Below are 14,572 nucleotides of genomic sequence, written 5' to 3' on the forward strand. Positions count from 1 at the left end.
AGGAGGAGTAAGTCAATGTTCTTTCAACAATGATTTTTTTCTTTGATGGGTTTGTTAGCCCTTTGAGCAATGTTACCTTTTTTTTTTTAGAAAATTGTGAGAAATGACCTTTCTTGATAAAGACATTTTAAAAGTAACCATCAAAATAAGTTTAACTGTTTTTAGCCATATTTAGTCATGACTTGACGAAAATACCTTTTTAAACTATTTCAAATAAATTAAACCATTCATCACAATTTCTCCCCATTTCTCCCTATTTGTGCTTCGAATTTCTCTCTCAGCATCCTAGTCTCTCAAATTTTATCGATTTCTCTATTCGACATGCGCTTGCTATGCTTTCGATTTCTCTTGCCCGCGTTTTCAGATTTCTCTTTCTTATGCTTTCAAGACACCAAGCAATGGTTTTGACGTGCTTGGATGGGTGACTATTTGGAAAATTCGATTTTTAGGTATTTTGGATAAAACTAAAATGGCAGAAATAATCACAAATGTATGAAATAGCTTTTAATTGAATCAATACGAGAACTAGATGCCAACAAACTCAAAATTTTGAAATTTATAAATCTAGGTTTTCAAAGAAATTTTTTTTATTTTTAGTCAAAGTAGGTGTTTTAGATAAAAAGCATTTGTATTTTGATTTATGAAAATATGTTAGAAACACTTTAATTTGTGCCAAATTGTCAAAAAAACAAAAAAAAAGAAAAAAGTTTAAAGGATTTGAAGTTTTGGTTCGTAAGTAACAACAACATTTTAGGCATTAAAGTGTAACAAAATGCTTTTGATTATATCGTGTAACAACAATATTTTTCAACATGGCATGTAACAACAATATTTTTTTTTCAACATGGAGTGTAACAACCTTTTTTAACCATGGCGTGTAACATGTTTTTTTACATGGCGTGTAACAACAATATTTTTTTTCAACATGGCGTGTAACAACCTAACCATGGCTTGTCACGGGTTTTTATACATGGCGTGTAACAAGCTAACCATAGATTGTCACAGGTTTTTGTACTTGGCTTGTCACATATTTTTGTACATAGCATGTAACACGCTAACCATGGCTTGTCACAGGTTTTTGTACATGGCGTGTCACATATTTTTGTACATAACGTGTAGCACGCTAACCATGGCTTGTCACAGGTTTTTGTACTTGACGTGTAATAAGCTAACCATAGCTTGTCATAGGTTTTTAAATATGGCTTGTCACATATTTTTGTACATGGCATGTAACAAGCTAACCATGACTTGTCACATATTTTTGTACATAGCATGTAATATGCTAACCTTGGCTTGTCACAGGTTTTTGTACATGACGTGTCACATATATTTGTACATAGCGTGTAACACGTTAACCATGGCTTGTCACAAGTTTTTGTACATGGCATGTTACATATTTTTGTACATAGCGTGTAACACGTTAACTATGGCTTGTCACAGGTTTTTGTAAATGGCATGTAATATCATAGCGTGTAACACGTTAACTATGGCTTGTCACAGGTTTTTGTATATGGCATGTAATATCATAGCGTGTAACTTCATTAAGGGTAATTTTATCCAACTTGACTAAAAATAGTTAAAATTATAAAGAGAGCTATTTTTAAAAACATCTTATTTTTAAAGACTATTTTTTAAAATGCCCCTTTTTCTTTTGTACTTTTCTAGTTTTATTGGTTCTTTTTTGGTCCAAGAAATGTACTCTTCTTTCTTTTGGGGTTTGCTGGTCTATTGGGTCTTATAATACTCTTATTGTTTGTTTTCTTGGCTTTTTGTTAATAAAGTTATTGCTTAATTTATAGATTGATTTTCATAGTTTTAATGTAAAAAATTATAAATAAATTTAGAATTTACAAAAAGTAAAAACATGAGTTGTTTAAAAGGAAAAAAAAGACATAATTTTGAGGTAAAAATTGCTCATAACTTTACATATAATTATTTTAAATTACATAATGAAAAGTAACCCTCTCAATCCAATAAATTAATTTTAAATTTTGTTTCAAGAATTCAAGAGATCATTGTGATTTTGGCATGTATAAGTTCAGTGTTCAAATTCTATCTCTTTTTCATTTTATTCAAAAGATCATCGTGATTCTGACGTGTATAAGTATTATGAGTTTCATGTATAAGATCTTAAATATGTAACATTACTTTTTTAATCACCATTGGTTTATAAAACTTTTCAATATAAATTTACCATAAAAATTATCAAGTGAGACTACCTTAACACAAATTAATTGGCATGATATTTACCGTTAAGTGATAGTTAGTTTAGCAAATTTTATTCATAAGAACTAAAGGGTTTACACTACAATACAACGAGAACAGTGGACCAATGAACATGAAAAAAACAAAGAAAAATCTCAAAATAGTCCACCTTGTTAAAGATCAGGAAAGAAAGAAAAAGCAAAATGGAAATACGTTCCACTCAACATAGCAAATTCAAACCAGAAAATAGGATTATGTTTATGATTTCTTTCAGCTACACATAATTGAAGTAAATAAATATGTATGGATCACTTGTCCTTATTTGAGTTGCACACGCACACGCCATTTTGTTTCTTGGCCTTGAACTTCATATATACTTTATATGGAGTTGACAAGAGCATCATCTGAACTTGATTTGATCGTGGCTGCATTCACCACGCAGCAATTCGATCTGATTTCTCTGTCCGTACCAGTCAACTGGTTGATATTTCCCATCCTGATCATAGATTCCACAAAGCTTTCAAAGAAGGCTATTTCATTAAAACTAAACTTGTTGACAATTTCAATGGTATCAACACCCTCAGTCGAAAACAGCTACTGATCACTTTGAAGCAGGCCATTATGAAGTTGGAGATTAGTGAAGTAGTTATTGTCGAAACCATCAGGTGTTATGGGATCAAGATCTGTCAAAATATTACCATTTCCACCCTAAGGGCATATTTGGCGTAGTGTTTCCAAGTATGTAGTGTTCAGGGTCAAATCGGTATCTCCCACGCTTGTAAAGTTGTACAATCAATCGGTAAAAGTGAAACACTGAGCTCAGCCAAATATGTGAGCACCTGAAAAGAAAAATTGTATGCCAAACCTTGTCAAATTAAGTCCAACAAGTTCTATGACCCTGTGCTACCTCATATTACTTTGGTCAGTAACAATATTCGAGCAAGTAAAGAAAGATTACCAGACAACGCTACTACATCAGTGCTAGTGTTAAGCCCTACGGTTGTAAACTTGATTGGATTGCATCGAGGGATTCAAAAAAATTAGGTCAGTTTGCATTGGCAAGTGTTCGATTTGCTGTTAAGCCATCCTTTCTTCCTAATGGAACTGCCCACGCCTGCAACGATAAGCTAATTTTAGACAAAGATGCTTGAAGAGCGATGTAAAAAGGAAAAGGAAAAAGGAACAATAGTGGGTTGCTAAATTACTGGGCAGACAGATTCTTCATATGCAATGGCGAGAATATCAGCACAGGAAACTGTGTTGGGGCAAGCACTCTCCAATGCTGCTTTTATGGCATCAACAACTGCTGGGATTCAACCTTATACTCAAACATAAAAATAATTAATAAATTAAAATAATATAATGCAACAAAATAATAAAATAGCATTTAATTGAAGAAACAACTGAATCCTACAAGATCAATGTTTGTGTTTTTCATGTAAGTTTATAATTAATTATGAACATTCATAAGTTTAAGAGTTACATACCTTGCTTTAGAGTTCATAATCAAAAGCCAATTAAATCAAAATCTTTGCTTATTCACCTTTAGGTTGTCAAATCTTCAGCCACCCAAGTGTTTGGCCTTAACAGTAATCCACACAATGACCGAATAAGACATTCTCAAAGGTAGGATTTTTTACTTGTGCTAGCAAGTTTTGTTTCTAAAGCAAAAGAACCAAAGATTTTTACTGAATCTTATTTTTATCAGACAAAGAAAACTATTTTTCTTTTTCTTATTTTATGAAACAGCTTAGAAGTAGTAGGAGGTTTAGAGTTTTAGTTTGCTAACTAACATATTTATATATCGAAACTAATTTGTAACCCTTAATACAATAGTTGTATTTTAATTTAATTAAGTCTCTGTGAATTTAATTAATTTCTCACTTTATTTTGGTCTCATTCAATTAAGTCCAACTTAATTAATTATCCTTATATATCCCAATGATGTCACTTACTGTGTGTGACCCATTAGGCTTCTAACATGTTGGCAATAAATATAAATATAATCAAATATCAATTTGATAATTGATTTATATTTATAGATTATGAGCAACATCTAGCAATACATCATGACCACCCAAATGTTAAAGAGTCAATTAAAAAATTTGACAAAGCTTTTCAGTGATAAGCCTCTCAGTGTAATATGGTCATTTCATCAAATATCCCGAAAATGTCATTTCTACTTATGACATTCCATACCAGTTCTCCTAATTCACGACTAACCTTATGAATTTAGGAAACTGACTTTCTTTAAATTCATCATGCTTTGCCAAAGACTTTATACAAGTTAATCAAGAATTGAGAACAAGTGAGATAAATCCCTTCATATCTCTTAGGGTGATGAATCCTCTCTTGACCACTCATTCACCTTCGCATGCTTCATGGCATATCCAAAAACACCTCGATTAGGCATTTGGTCGCTTCCAAACTCGTAGGGATGAAATCAAAGTATGTCATTCCTTATACAAGATGATCTGGTGTCTCAAGTTTGAAGACTAGTTGCACGACTATCACATGAGAACCTTTTCCATAGACACTTGAGTGAAATACCAAATGGAGTTCTCATAGCAAGTCATGTTCAGTGAACTTGTTCTTTAACAAGCACCTACATGTTATCCTCAAGTATCCCATATACTTCAATCTATGAGATTGATTGCTTACTTTCTAAGTAAAGAGGCTTAACATGTATCAATCTTTGAGTATTGTCAATGCTCTGTCTTGACAATAAAATGATCAGGAATAATTTTAGGAACATGGCTTTAATGCATAGTGATCTCATAATTGTAACAACTTTACAATTCTCTTACGAGGCCTTTATGTTCCATGGGCTTCATCCAATTAGTACTTAATAACTCTTTATTATTGTACTAACATGAAGGAAAACCTCTATCACATGTAGTTATACGATTAAGTATGCATTAAATGACAATATATATTCCTTGACCAATCCAATTGGCTCAAAGGCATACACCAACAATCTCCCACTTGCACTTGAGTCAATTTCAAACATATCCAATATCAAACTTTTTTGCTTAGCGATTGTGTCTCTACTAGGACAACTCAAATTTCAATATTTGAGAATCTGTTAATTTATGTGTTTGACAATCTCCATTGTCATATATCGAAATACTAATTTAGATCACAACGAGACCTTGATTCCATTATTATGGCCCTTTTTGTTACTTTAACAACTTAGAATCATTTATTGGTTCATTAAACCAATGATCCAAATATCTCTTCTTTTGTAGCTTAAACAAAAGGTTTGTGTCCGATTATAGATATAATCACATAGTTATCTCTTGTTTTGGAATTAGTCCAATACAGCTACTTAATCATGACTTTATGTCACTTTTAACATTTAAGATTCTCTCTAGGTTAAACTCCTTTAACATGTAGTCTTAAATTCTTTTGTTGAGTCCTCTTTTAGGCTCTAACCTTTAATCCCATTATAATTTTTTTTATAGACTGGAAAATGTATCTTATACACTTTTAATAAGTAACTTATCTTACTCCCACTAACCTTATGATGTGCACAAAATATGTTTATCTTATTTAATGTATTCAACTATTTTTAATTTATTACATTGAATAGAGATTATTATCCAATCATTCATGTTGGAAGACTCATCTTATATGAGTAGTGCAACAATATGCATCCTACTAATGGTTTGTATTTAATGGATTTATCTCATGAATTATGCATCTTTATGCATCCCATTAAATCAGTCTTTGTGCATTGATCTTATCTATTGGATTTTATAATTTCATGACCCTTAACCTTTAAAATGTCATTAGCTCCCACTATTTCTATAATGTATAGAAATCTTACCAAGTAAACTTATTTACTTTCTTTTGGGGCGTTATATCCATAACTTTTATGTATAGATACATATTATAAGTTGTTCATCATTGGTTATGAGATGAAATCCTATCAAAGGTTAGTTCATGCGATTAACTGGGTTTGGAACGCTTTGTGATTCATCTCTTATGAATTCAATATGATAATCAATTATTGTTTAGTTTTAAGAAATCTTAATTTAGATCCAAGATTTTCTTAAGAACACTCTTTTACTAAATATGTTCATAATCCTATTATGAATTCACTGAGTTAGGACTCAATTTTATCTAAGTCAACTCATTAATTTCCTTTTTGATTCATAATCAAAAGAAAAATAATCTCATAATGATCTTATCATTATGACTTAGTATTGATTATCACATATGTAGCGTTATACTTAAGGATAAATAATTTAGAATAATTCCAAAATAAAATGAGATGTAATGTAAATATATAAATATATATATAAATATATATATATAAGCTAAGCATCTCATGCTATCAAAATATAAATCTATGTTTCCTAAACATAAAATAAATATTTAGCCATAGGCCTAAAACCAAAACATCTCATCTTGGCAATCATGCCATGACAACATTCAATGTTCTAAAATTATTTATTATTCCACAATTTAATCTAGGTCGACAAGCTTGATCACCATCAACTAAGGTTGTTGCCTTCTTGGTCTTATTCTTCACTACTCCTTGTCATTAGTTCCTTCAATATGTCATACATATTAAAACCATTAATAAAAAGTAAGGTATCATATACCAAGTAGTGAAAAATATATCATCATATGATTCATACCTGATGTGGAAGCTTCCTTTTGTTTCTTCCCTTTAATGGATTCAAGATAATCCTTGCAATTGCACCTCCAATGCCCTAGTTTGCTGCAGAAATGGCATTTATCATTGTCCTTGTCATTCTTCACTCCTTCAGTAGGTTTTATACCTTTTGAAGTTGATGCCTTTTCATCCTTATCTTTCTTAGAAATTTTTTTTTTATTTTTATTTTTCTTAGAAGAGACAAAATGAACTGAAGGCCTCTCCTTCGTAATGGTGTTCTTAGCCTGTGTGAGCATATTCAATAAGCTTGAAAGGGTTACCTCAATCTTGTTCATATTAAAACCATTAATAAAGAGTAAGGTATCATATACCAAGTAGTGAAAAATATATCATCATATGATTCATACCTGATGTGGAAGCTTCCTTTTGTTTCTTCCCTTTAATGGATTCAAGATAATCCTTGTAATTGCACCTCAAATGCCCTAGTTTGCTGCATAAATGGCATTTATCAATGTCCTTGCCATTCTTCACTCCTCTAGTAGGTTTTATATCTTTTGAAGTTGATGCCTTTTCATCCTTATCTTTCTTAGAAAATTTTCTTTTCTTATTTTTATTTTTCTTAGAAAATTTTCTTTTCTTATTTTTATTTTTCTTAGAAGAGACAAAATGAACTGAAGGCCTCTCCTTCGTAATGGTGTTCTCAGCTTGTGTGAGGATATTCAATAGGCCTGAAAGGGTTACCTCAATCTTGTTCATATTAAAGTTCAACACAAACTGTGAATAGCTCTCTGGTAGCGAAGAAAGTATAAGGTCTATGCTCAAATCATGATCCATAACCCAACCCAACTGCTCAGGTCAAGTGATATATCCTATCATCTTAAACACATGAGGCCTACTAGGCTTCCTTTAAACATCTTATATCGGAACAATTCTCTTGAAATGTCGAATCTTTCTGTGCAACTTTCCTTATCAAACATTTCTCTAAGGTTTAGGATAATATCTAGAGCATTCATAGCTTCATGTTGCTTTTGAAGATCTGGAGCCATACTAGCCAACATCATACATGTGGCTTGATGGAAATCATCCATATAAACTTTTTAGGCATCATTTTCCTCATTTGTAGCATCATTGCTAGGTTCCTTGAGAACAGGACCATTTCAAACATAAGTTTTTTTCTCTTGTTTCAAGACAATCTTGATATTATGAAACCAGTCAATGAAATTTGGGCTTGTCAACTTGTTTGCATCAAGTATGCTTCTAAATGACAAACTATTTGTCATGATAGATTTATATCCTATATAAATCAACATATATGATTATTAGTCATTAACGCAAATTATATAATCATAAAGACAAGGTTTTAGAATCTTATGTGATTATTTTCAATATTTTATCAAACTAATAGCCCCCCTCTACTATTTTGAGAAATTTAACCTTTAAACTTCTTACTAAGCTAGGACCCTTTTCATCCGACCATGACATTGAGTGACTCAACAAGCCATAATGAAACTAATTAGGTAGATAACTTAGCTTACCAATTATATCTTATACAACTCCTAGATCAGTTAGGTGATAACTCCTTGTCTAAATGTTTCATATACATTTTCTCTAACTATGCCTCTAATATTATGCGGTCATGTGTGACACATCCGAACAACATGGTATTAGTTGAGTAAGCCCACCAATAACTCAAATGTACTCATGTAAAAGTTTGGCCTTGAGTGACTCAACAAGCCTCAAATTAAAAGAGCAGTTTGGTTATCTTGTTATATGGTGGAAGGTAACTTTTTGACTCAATATTTTAATAAGGGATTTTATTTGTTAATTCATTAATTAAGGTCTCACTAATTTGGTATTGTTGACATGCATAGCATTTATTGCATTTCACTTATATTATAGATATTCTGAAAAATAAATCTATCTCATGCCAACTACTAGGATGATTATGGACTTTACTAATTCTAATTTCCTTGAGCCATTAAGGAAATCAGTTGGTCAAATTCCTAGGGGATTTACACAAACATTGTCTTCAAGCTTGGTTTGTAATCTCCTTGAATCTCCATGGCGCCTTTTGATCTACATCTTCAAGTTACAAAAAATTTTGTATCTAACCCTAGTTTTACACTTTGATGTAACTAATTACATTTTATAATCAAGAAGCCTTGAGTTACATTCGAGAGGAGTTAGGTGAGAAAAGAATTTTACAACCTAGGGAAATAGAGATAAAGCAGGGTGTGCACACCCTATTTTAAAATATATATATCATGAGAAATAAATTTAACCATCCATGACCTAATCTTCTAAGGTCTAAGTCCATAATCATCATCATACTTTATAATCACAATCAAAAGCATGAAAATTAATGCAAACTCAATATCACTTGGTGATCTTGTGTGTTATTTGAGAAGAGCATTAACTAATTCACTTAAAGTGATAAACTCAATTTATTTTGGTGTTGTTTTATTTCAATTTAGTGTTTAAGAAATTCCCATTTTCAAAACACTTAAAGTAAACCTTTCACCTTTTATTTCTTATTAGAAATTCAATGAAATAAAATTTTCCTTTTTTTTAAGATTTTCCATTTTAATTCTTTGCATAATTAAAACTCCTTTTAATCTTGGAAACCTCTTTATTTTAGGTAAACTTCCTAAAATATATCTAAGACAACATTTTAATTTCTAACATTTAGAACATGGAATAGTTTCCTAAATTGTATGTTGTTCAAGTTACCTAAATGGTGACTTAACAAATTTTGGAAACTTTTAGTCAAACCAAAATTTTAAGGAAAGTTTAATGCTATCACATAGCTTTAGGAATTTCTTCTAAAGTATGAAACTATTTCCAATGAATTTCTCAAATTAAAACACTATCCTTAATTTAAGGAATTTCTATTAAAGTAGGAAACAATTTTCAATTTTTTATGAATCACAAAAAATTAAAATTCTATCCTTAATTTTAGGAGTTACTTTTAAAGTAGGAAATAGTCTCCTTTTTTTTTTTTTATGAACCACCCAAAATTAAAATATATGAAATTTAAGTGCTCTTAAATCTCCATAAATCATGAGTCAAACTCATGCAAAAGCTGTTGAAAATTTTCAGCAAGTGTGTTTAACAATTAAACACAAAATTCATGAAGAATTAAGCCACCAAAACCGATCATAGCTTCTCAAAATTTTCTGCATTGAATCTTTGTTGTTTTGCAACTCGAAAACATGATTTTTTTTGAACCTTTTTCATACTAAATCAAGTTTGGCCGAAGCATGCAGTAATTTAATTTGATAAAACTAATTTTTAATAATTAAAAACTACTCATAATACTTGCCCAATGTTAGTAAAAATAATTGGCACATTAGTCTCCAAAACACCTCAAAACTATTTGATTTAAACTTGGCTTTGCAAGCCTTTTAATCCAATTATTAATTCTTCAACTAAACATGATTTTAAACCTTTTAAAACATGTTTTAATTAATTAATTACACGCTGTCCAGATTTGAATTAAAACAAAAAAACAAATTTTAAAGAAAGTCTTTAAAATTAATATATACCAAATCAGCACACAAATCAATCCTATTGATTATCACCAAGAATCAAGCATTCAAATTACATGAAAAACATTAAACAAAAGCTCTGATACCATTGCTGGGATTCGATCTCATGTTCAAACATGAAAATAATCAATAAATTAAAATAATATAACGTAGTGAAATAATAAACTAGCATTTAATAAAAAAACAACTGAATCCTACAAGATCAATGTTTGTATTTTTCATGTAATTTTCTAATTAATTATGAACATTTATAAGTTTGAGAGTTACATACCTTACTCTAGAATTCGAAATCAAGAGCCAATTAAATCAAAATCTTTGGTTCTTCACCTTTAGGATTTGTTAAATCTTCAGCCACCTAAGTGTTTGGCCTCTAACAATAATCCACACAGTGATTGAATAAGACCTTCTCAAAGGTAGGATTTTTACTTGTGCTAGCAAGTTTTGTTTATAAAACAAAAGGATCAAAAATTTTTGCTGAATCTTATTTTTGACAAACAAAGAAAACTAGTTTTCTTTTTCTTATTTTATGAAACAACTGGAAAGTGGCTGGAGGCTTAAAGTTTTAGTTTGTTAACATAACATATTTATGTAGCAAAACTAATTTGTAACCCTTAATACAACAGTTATATTTTAATTTAATTAAGTTTCTGTGAACTACATTAATTTCTCACTTTATTTAGGTCTCTTTTAATTAAGTCCAACTTAATTAATTATCCTTATTTAATCTCAATCATGTCACTTTATATGTGTGACCCATTAGGCTTCTAATATGTTGGCAATAAATATAAATCCTAATCAAATATCAATTTGATAATTGATTTATATTTATAGATCATGAGTGCTATCTAGCAATACATCATGACCATCAAATGTTAGAGAGTCAATTAAAAAATTTAACAAAACCTTTCAATGAGAAGCTTCTCAGTGAATACGGTCTTTTCATCAAATATCCTAGATATGTCATTAAGCATGGCTCGATGTCTACTTATGATATTTCATATTAGTTCTCATAATTCATGACCAATCTTACGAATTTGGGAAACTAACTTTCCTTAAATTCATCATGCGTTGGCCAAAGACTTTATACAAGTTAATCAATAATTAAGAATAAGTGAGATACATCCCTTCATAACACTTATGGTGATGAATCCTCTCTTGACCACTCATTCACCTTTGCATGCTTCATGGCATACCTAAAAACACCTTGTTTAGGCATCTGGTCGCTTTCAAACCCATAGGGGCGAAATCAAAGTATGTCATTCCTTATATAAGATGACCTGGTATCTCAAGTCTGAGGACTAGCTGCACAACTATCATGTGAGAACATTTTTTATAGACACTTGAGTGAAATATCAAATAGAGTTCTCATAGCGGGTCATGTTCGGTGAACTTATTCTTTAACAAATACCTACATGTTATCCTCAAGTATCCCATATACATCAATTTATGAGATCGATTGCTTACTTCCCAAGTAAGGAGACTTAACATGTACTAGTCTTTGAGTATTGTCAATGCCCTGTCTTGACAATACAATAACGAGGAATAGTTTTAGGAACATGGCTTTAATGTATAGTGATCTCATAATTGTAACAACTTTACAATTCTCTTGCGAGACCTTTATGTTCCATGGGCTTCATCCAATTAGTATTTAATAACTCCTTATTATTGCATTAACGTGAAGGAAAACTTCTATCACATATAGTTATGCGATTAAGTATGCATTAAGTGACAATATATATTTCTTGACCAATCCAATTGGCTCAAAGGTATATACCAATAACAACTTCATAACCCCTTGCTGAATTTTTATTCGGAAGAGCTTCTTTCTCACGGTTCACAGGATCGCCCAACAAAATTGATGCATCACATCCCTGGAATAGGAGGCCAACTAAACTTTATTCAAACCATTGATGCTAAGAGCCTTAGAATGTCAGAGACAGACCGGTGCTTGTTATTGATATATCATTGTTAAGGTTCTCAAATGGTAAATACTTAATTGCCAGAAATTTGATATGTTGAGCAAATGTAGTACGACTGACCAAATTACGGATACTTCGGAACGAAGGAAGAGAATAGGTATATGAGTATGGCTGATGCACCTTTTACTAATTTCTATATTGCATTTTTTCATGACAGGGGAACAGGAAACTAAACAAAACTAAAAAGATGTCAAAGAAGGTTTTAGTTGTTACGTGAACAAAGCAATCATGGAAGTGAAGCCTAATAAGACTGGCACCAATCCGAGGATCTGACAGCGCAGCATTCACAAGGACTTGTCGGACGATGCTTGTCACATTTGGACATGTTTCATCGTAAAATGATGGGCTAAGTTGGCCATTGGACAATGATCCCTCAAGTAAAACTGCACAGAAAAGAAGAGCCACTATATATTGAAAACAATGCATTTTCTCAGGCATTTGATATCCCCGAAGGAAAGACTCCTAAATGATATTTTTCTTTAACGTTTGATTGAGAGGGTGATTTGTGACTCCTATTTATAAGAGGACAACGGGGGTTTGGCAATATGCTTCATCTTTGAAAAGTCTAGTGATACGGTGTTGATGTCGGGTCCATATACATATACCAAATTTTGGGTAGTACTTGTTCTTGTCGGTTAGCAAGTAATAATCTTGGATTTTACCCAATTAATTCTCACACTACTTCACTGTAAGATGTTTTCTAACTAAGATGCCCTTAACTTCAAACATGTGGACTTTCATTCTTCTGCTCTTTACATATATATATATATATTAGATAATTGACATTTATGCATTGCATTAATAATGAGTATGTATTGGTTTGAATCTATAACCCAAAAATTCAACACCTTTAAATCTTTTTACTGATTCGGGTTCAACAAAATAATTTGTAGTTAATTTGTTTATGATTAAATTGTCTGGATCTTTTAATTAAAGCAGTCCCATCATTATTCTTGAAGTTTTAACCTTTTTAACTTTTAATCTTTGTCTACTTTGTAGAAAGGGCATTCCATCCATTAAAATTCGTTAGATTTGGAAATTTTACATATCTCGAGACATAATAGAGATAACATTTATGAAATGGAAGAAAATTATTTTTTTAAATTATTATGTAACTAAAATTATATGTCCAATTAAATAAAATGTATGATTCACTTTAGCTTCCACATTCATCATATTGCATTTGTTCAAAGTTGAAGGAGTTAACTAGTTAAGCTTTTAAATATTTGTAGATCATATGCATTTGTTCAAAATTAAAATTTAAAGTAAGCCTTTATAGATGATTAAATCTATTATATGAGCTACTAATAAATCATTTATAATCAATTGAAATGGAGGGAGTATTTATTTTTATATATGGGAAATTTTCTAACGAATTCAAAGCTCACTCTCATTCAAACAGCTCATTTCTTAATACGTAAAGTTTTAAACTAATTAACTGGATCAAGACCGATTCAATGTTTCAGAAACTTTCATATCGTTAGGAAAGTATTCAATTTGAGATGGAGGAAGTATTATTTTTTATGTATTTTTTAAAAAACCCTTTTTGTCATTAAAAAACATTTAAAATCAATTTCTAAAAAAATTTTAAAATTTTATTATAAAATATAATAAAGCCAATTTTTTTTCTCAAACTTTATGGAAAGTATAAAATATATATTATGAGACTTTTGAGCGAGTATTTCATATATATCTATGTATTATATTTTCAATAAATCTCGTGTTGTTTATTTTCAAATTCAAACTGAAAATCTAAAAAAAAAATAAATAAAGACCCCACAAGGTAGTACACAATTTTTTTTTTTAAATGCAAATAGACACATTTATTGCAATACAGTCTGCATGCCTCAGGCTCAGAATGTCACACGTCACAAGCTTATTCAAAATCCTAATTATGAGAATTATGGTACCCTTATAATTTATATTATCATAAATCTTATTTATTACTATTTACTTAAATTGTATTTTTACAAAAACGTTAATATTTTTCAGTTTGTAGCATATAATAAAGAACATTATTACAGCAGGCCAAGCAAGATAAGGTTCACAAACAAATCTGGCATCAAGCCAAAATATAGTGTGTAACAATAATTAAATTAAAATTGAAATTTAACTATCAATTTAGAATAAAATTAAAATTAAAATTTATAAATTTAACATTTAAAGTGGGAATATGAACATTATAAATAGCTATCAAAAGATTGGAAACAATAATG

The 14,572-nt window shown here is 30.5% G+C and overlaps 1 pseudogene; it reads right to left on the reverse strand.

The window, feature by feature from the left end:
• Nucleotides 1-2,583: 2,583 nt before the first annotated feature.
• On the reverse strand, nucleotides 2,584-12,828 carry LOC18589663 (peroxidase 15-like; annotated as a pseudogene).
• Between the last annotated feature and the right edge of the window lie 1,744 nt (nucleotides 12,829-14,572).

Source organism: Theobroma cacao, chromosome 9 (assembly GCF_053813885.1).
Source record: "Theobroma cacao isolate CCN51 chromosome 9, ASM5381388v1, whole genome shotgun sequence".
Lineage (NCBI taxonomy): Eukaryota > Viridiplantae > Streptophyta > Magnoliopsida > Malvales > Malvaceae > Theobroma > Theobroma cacao.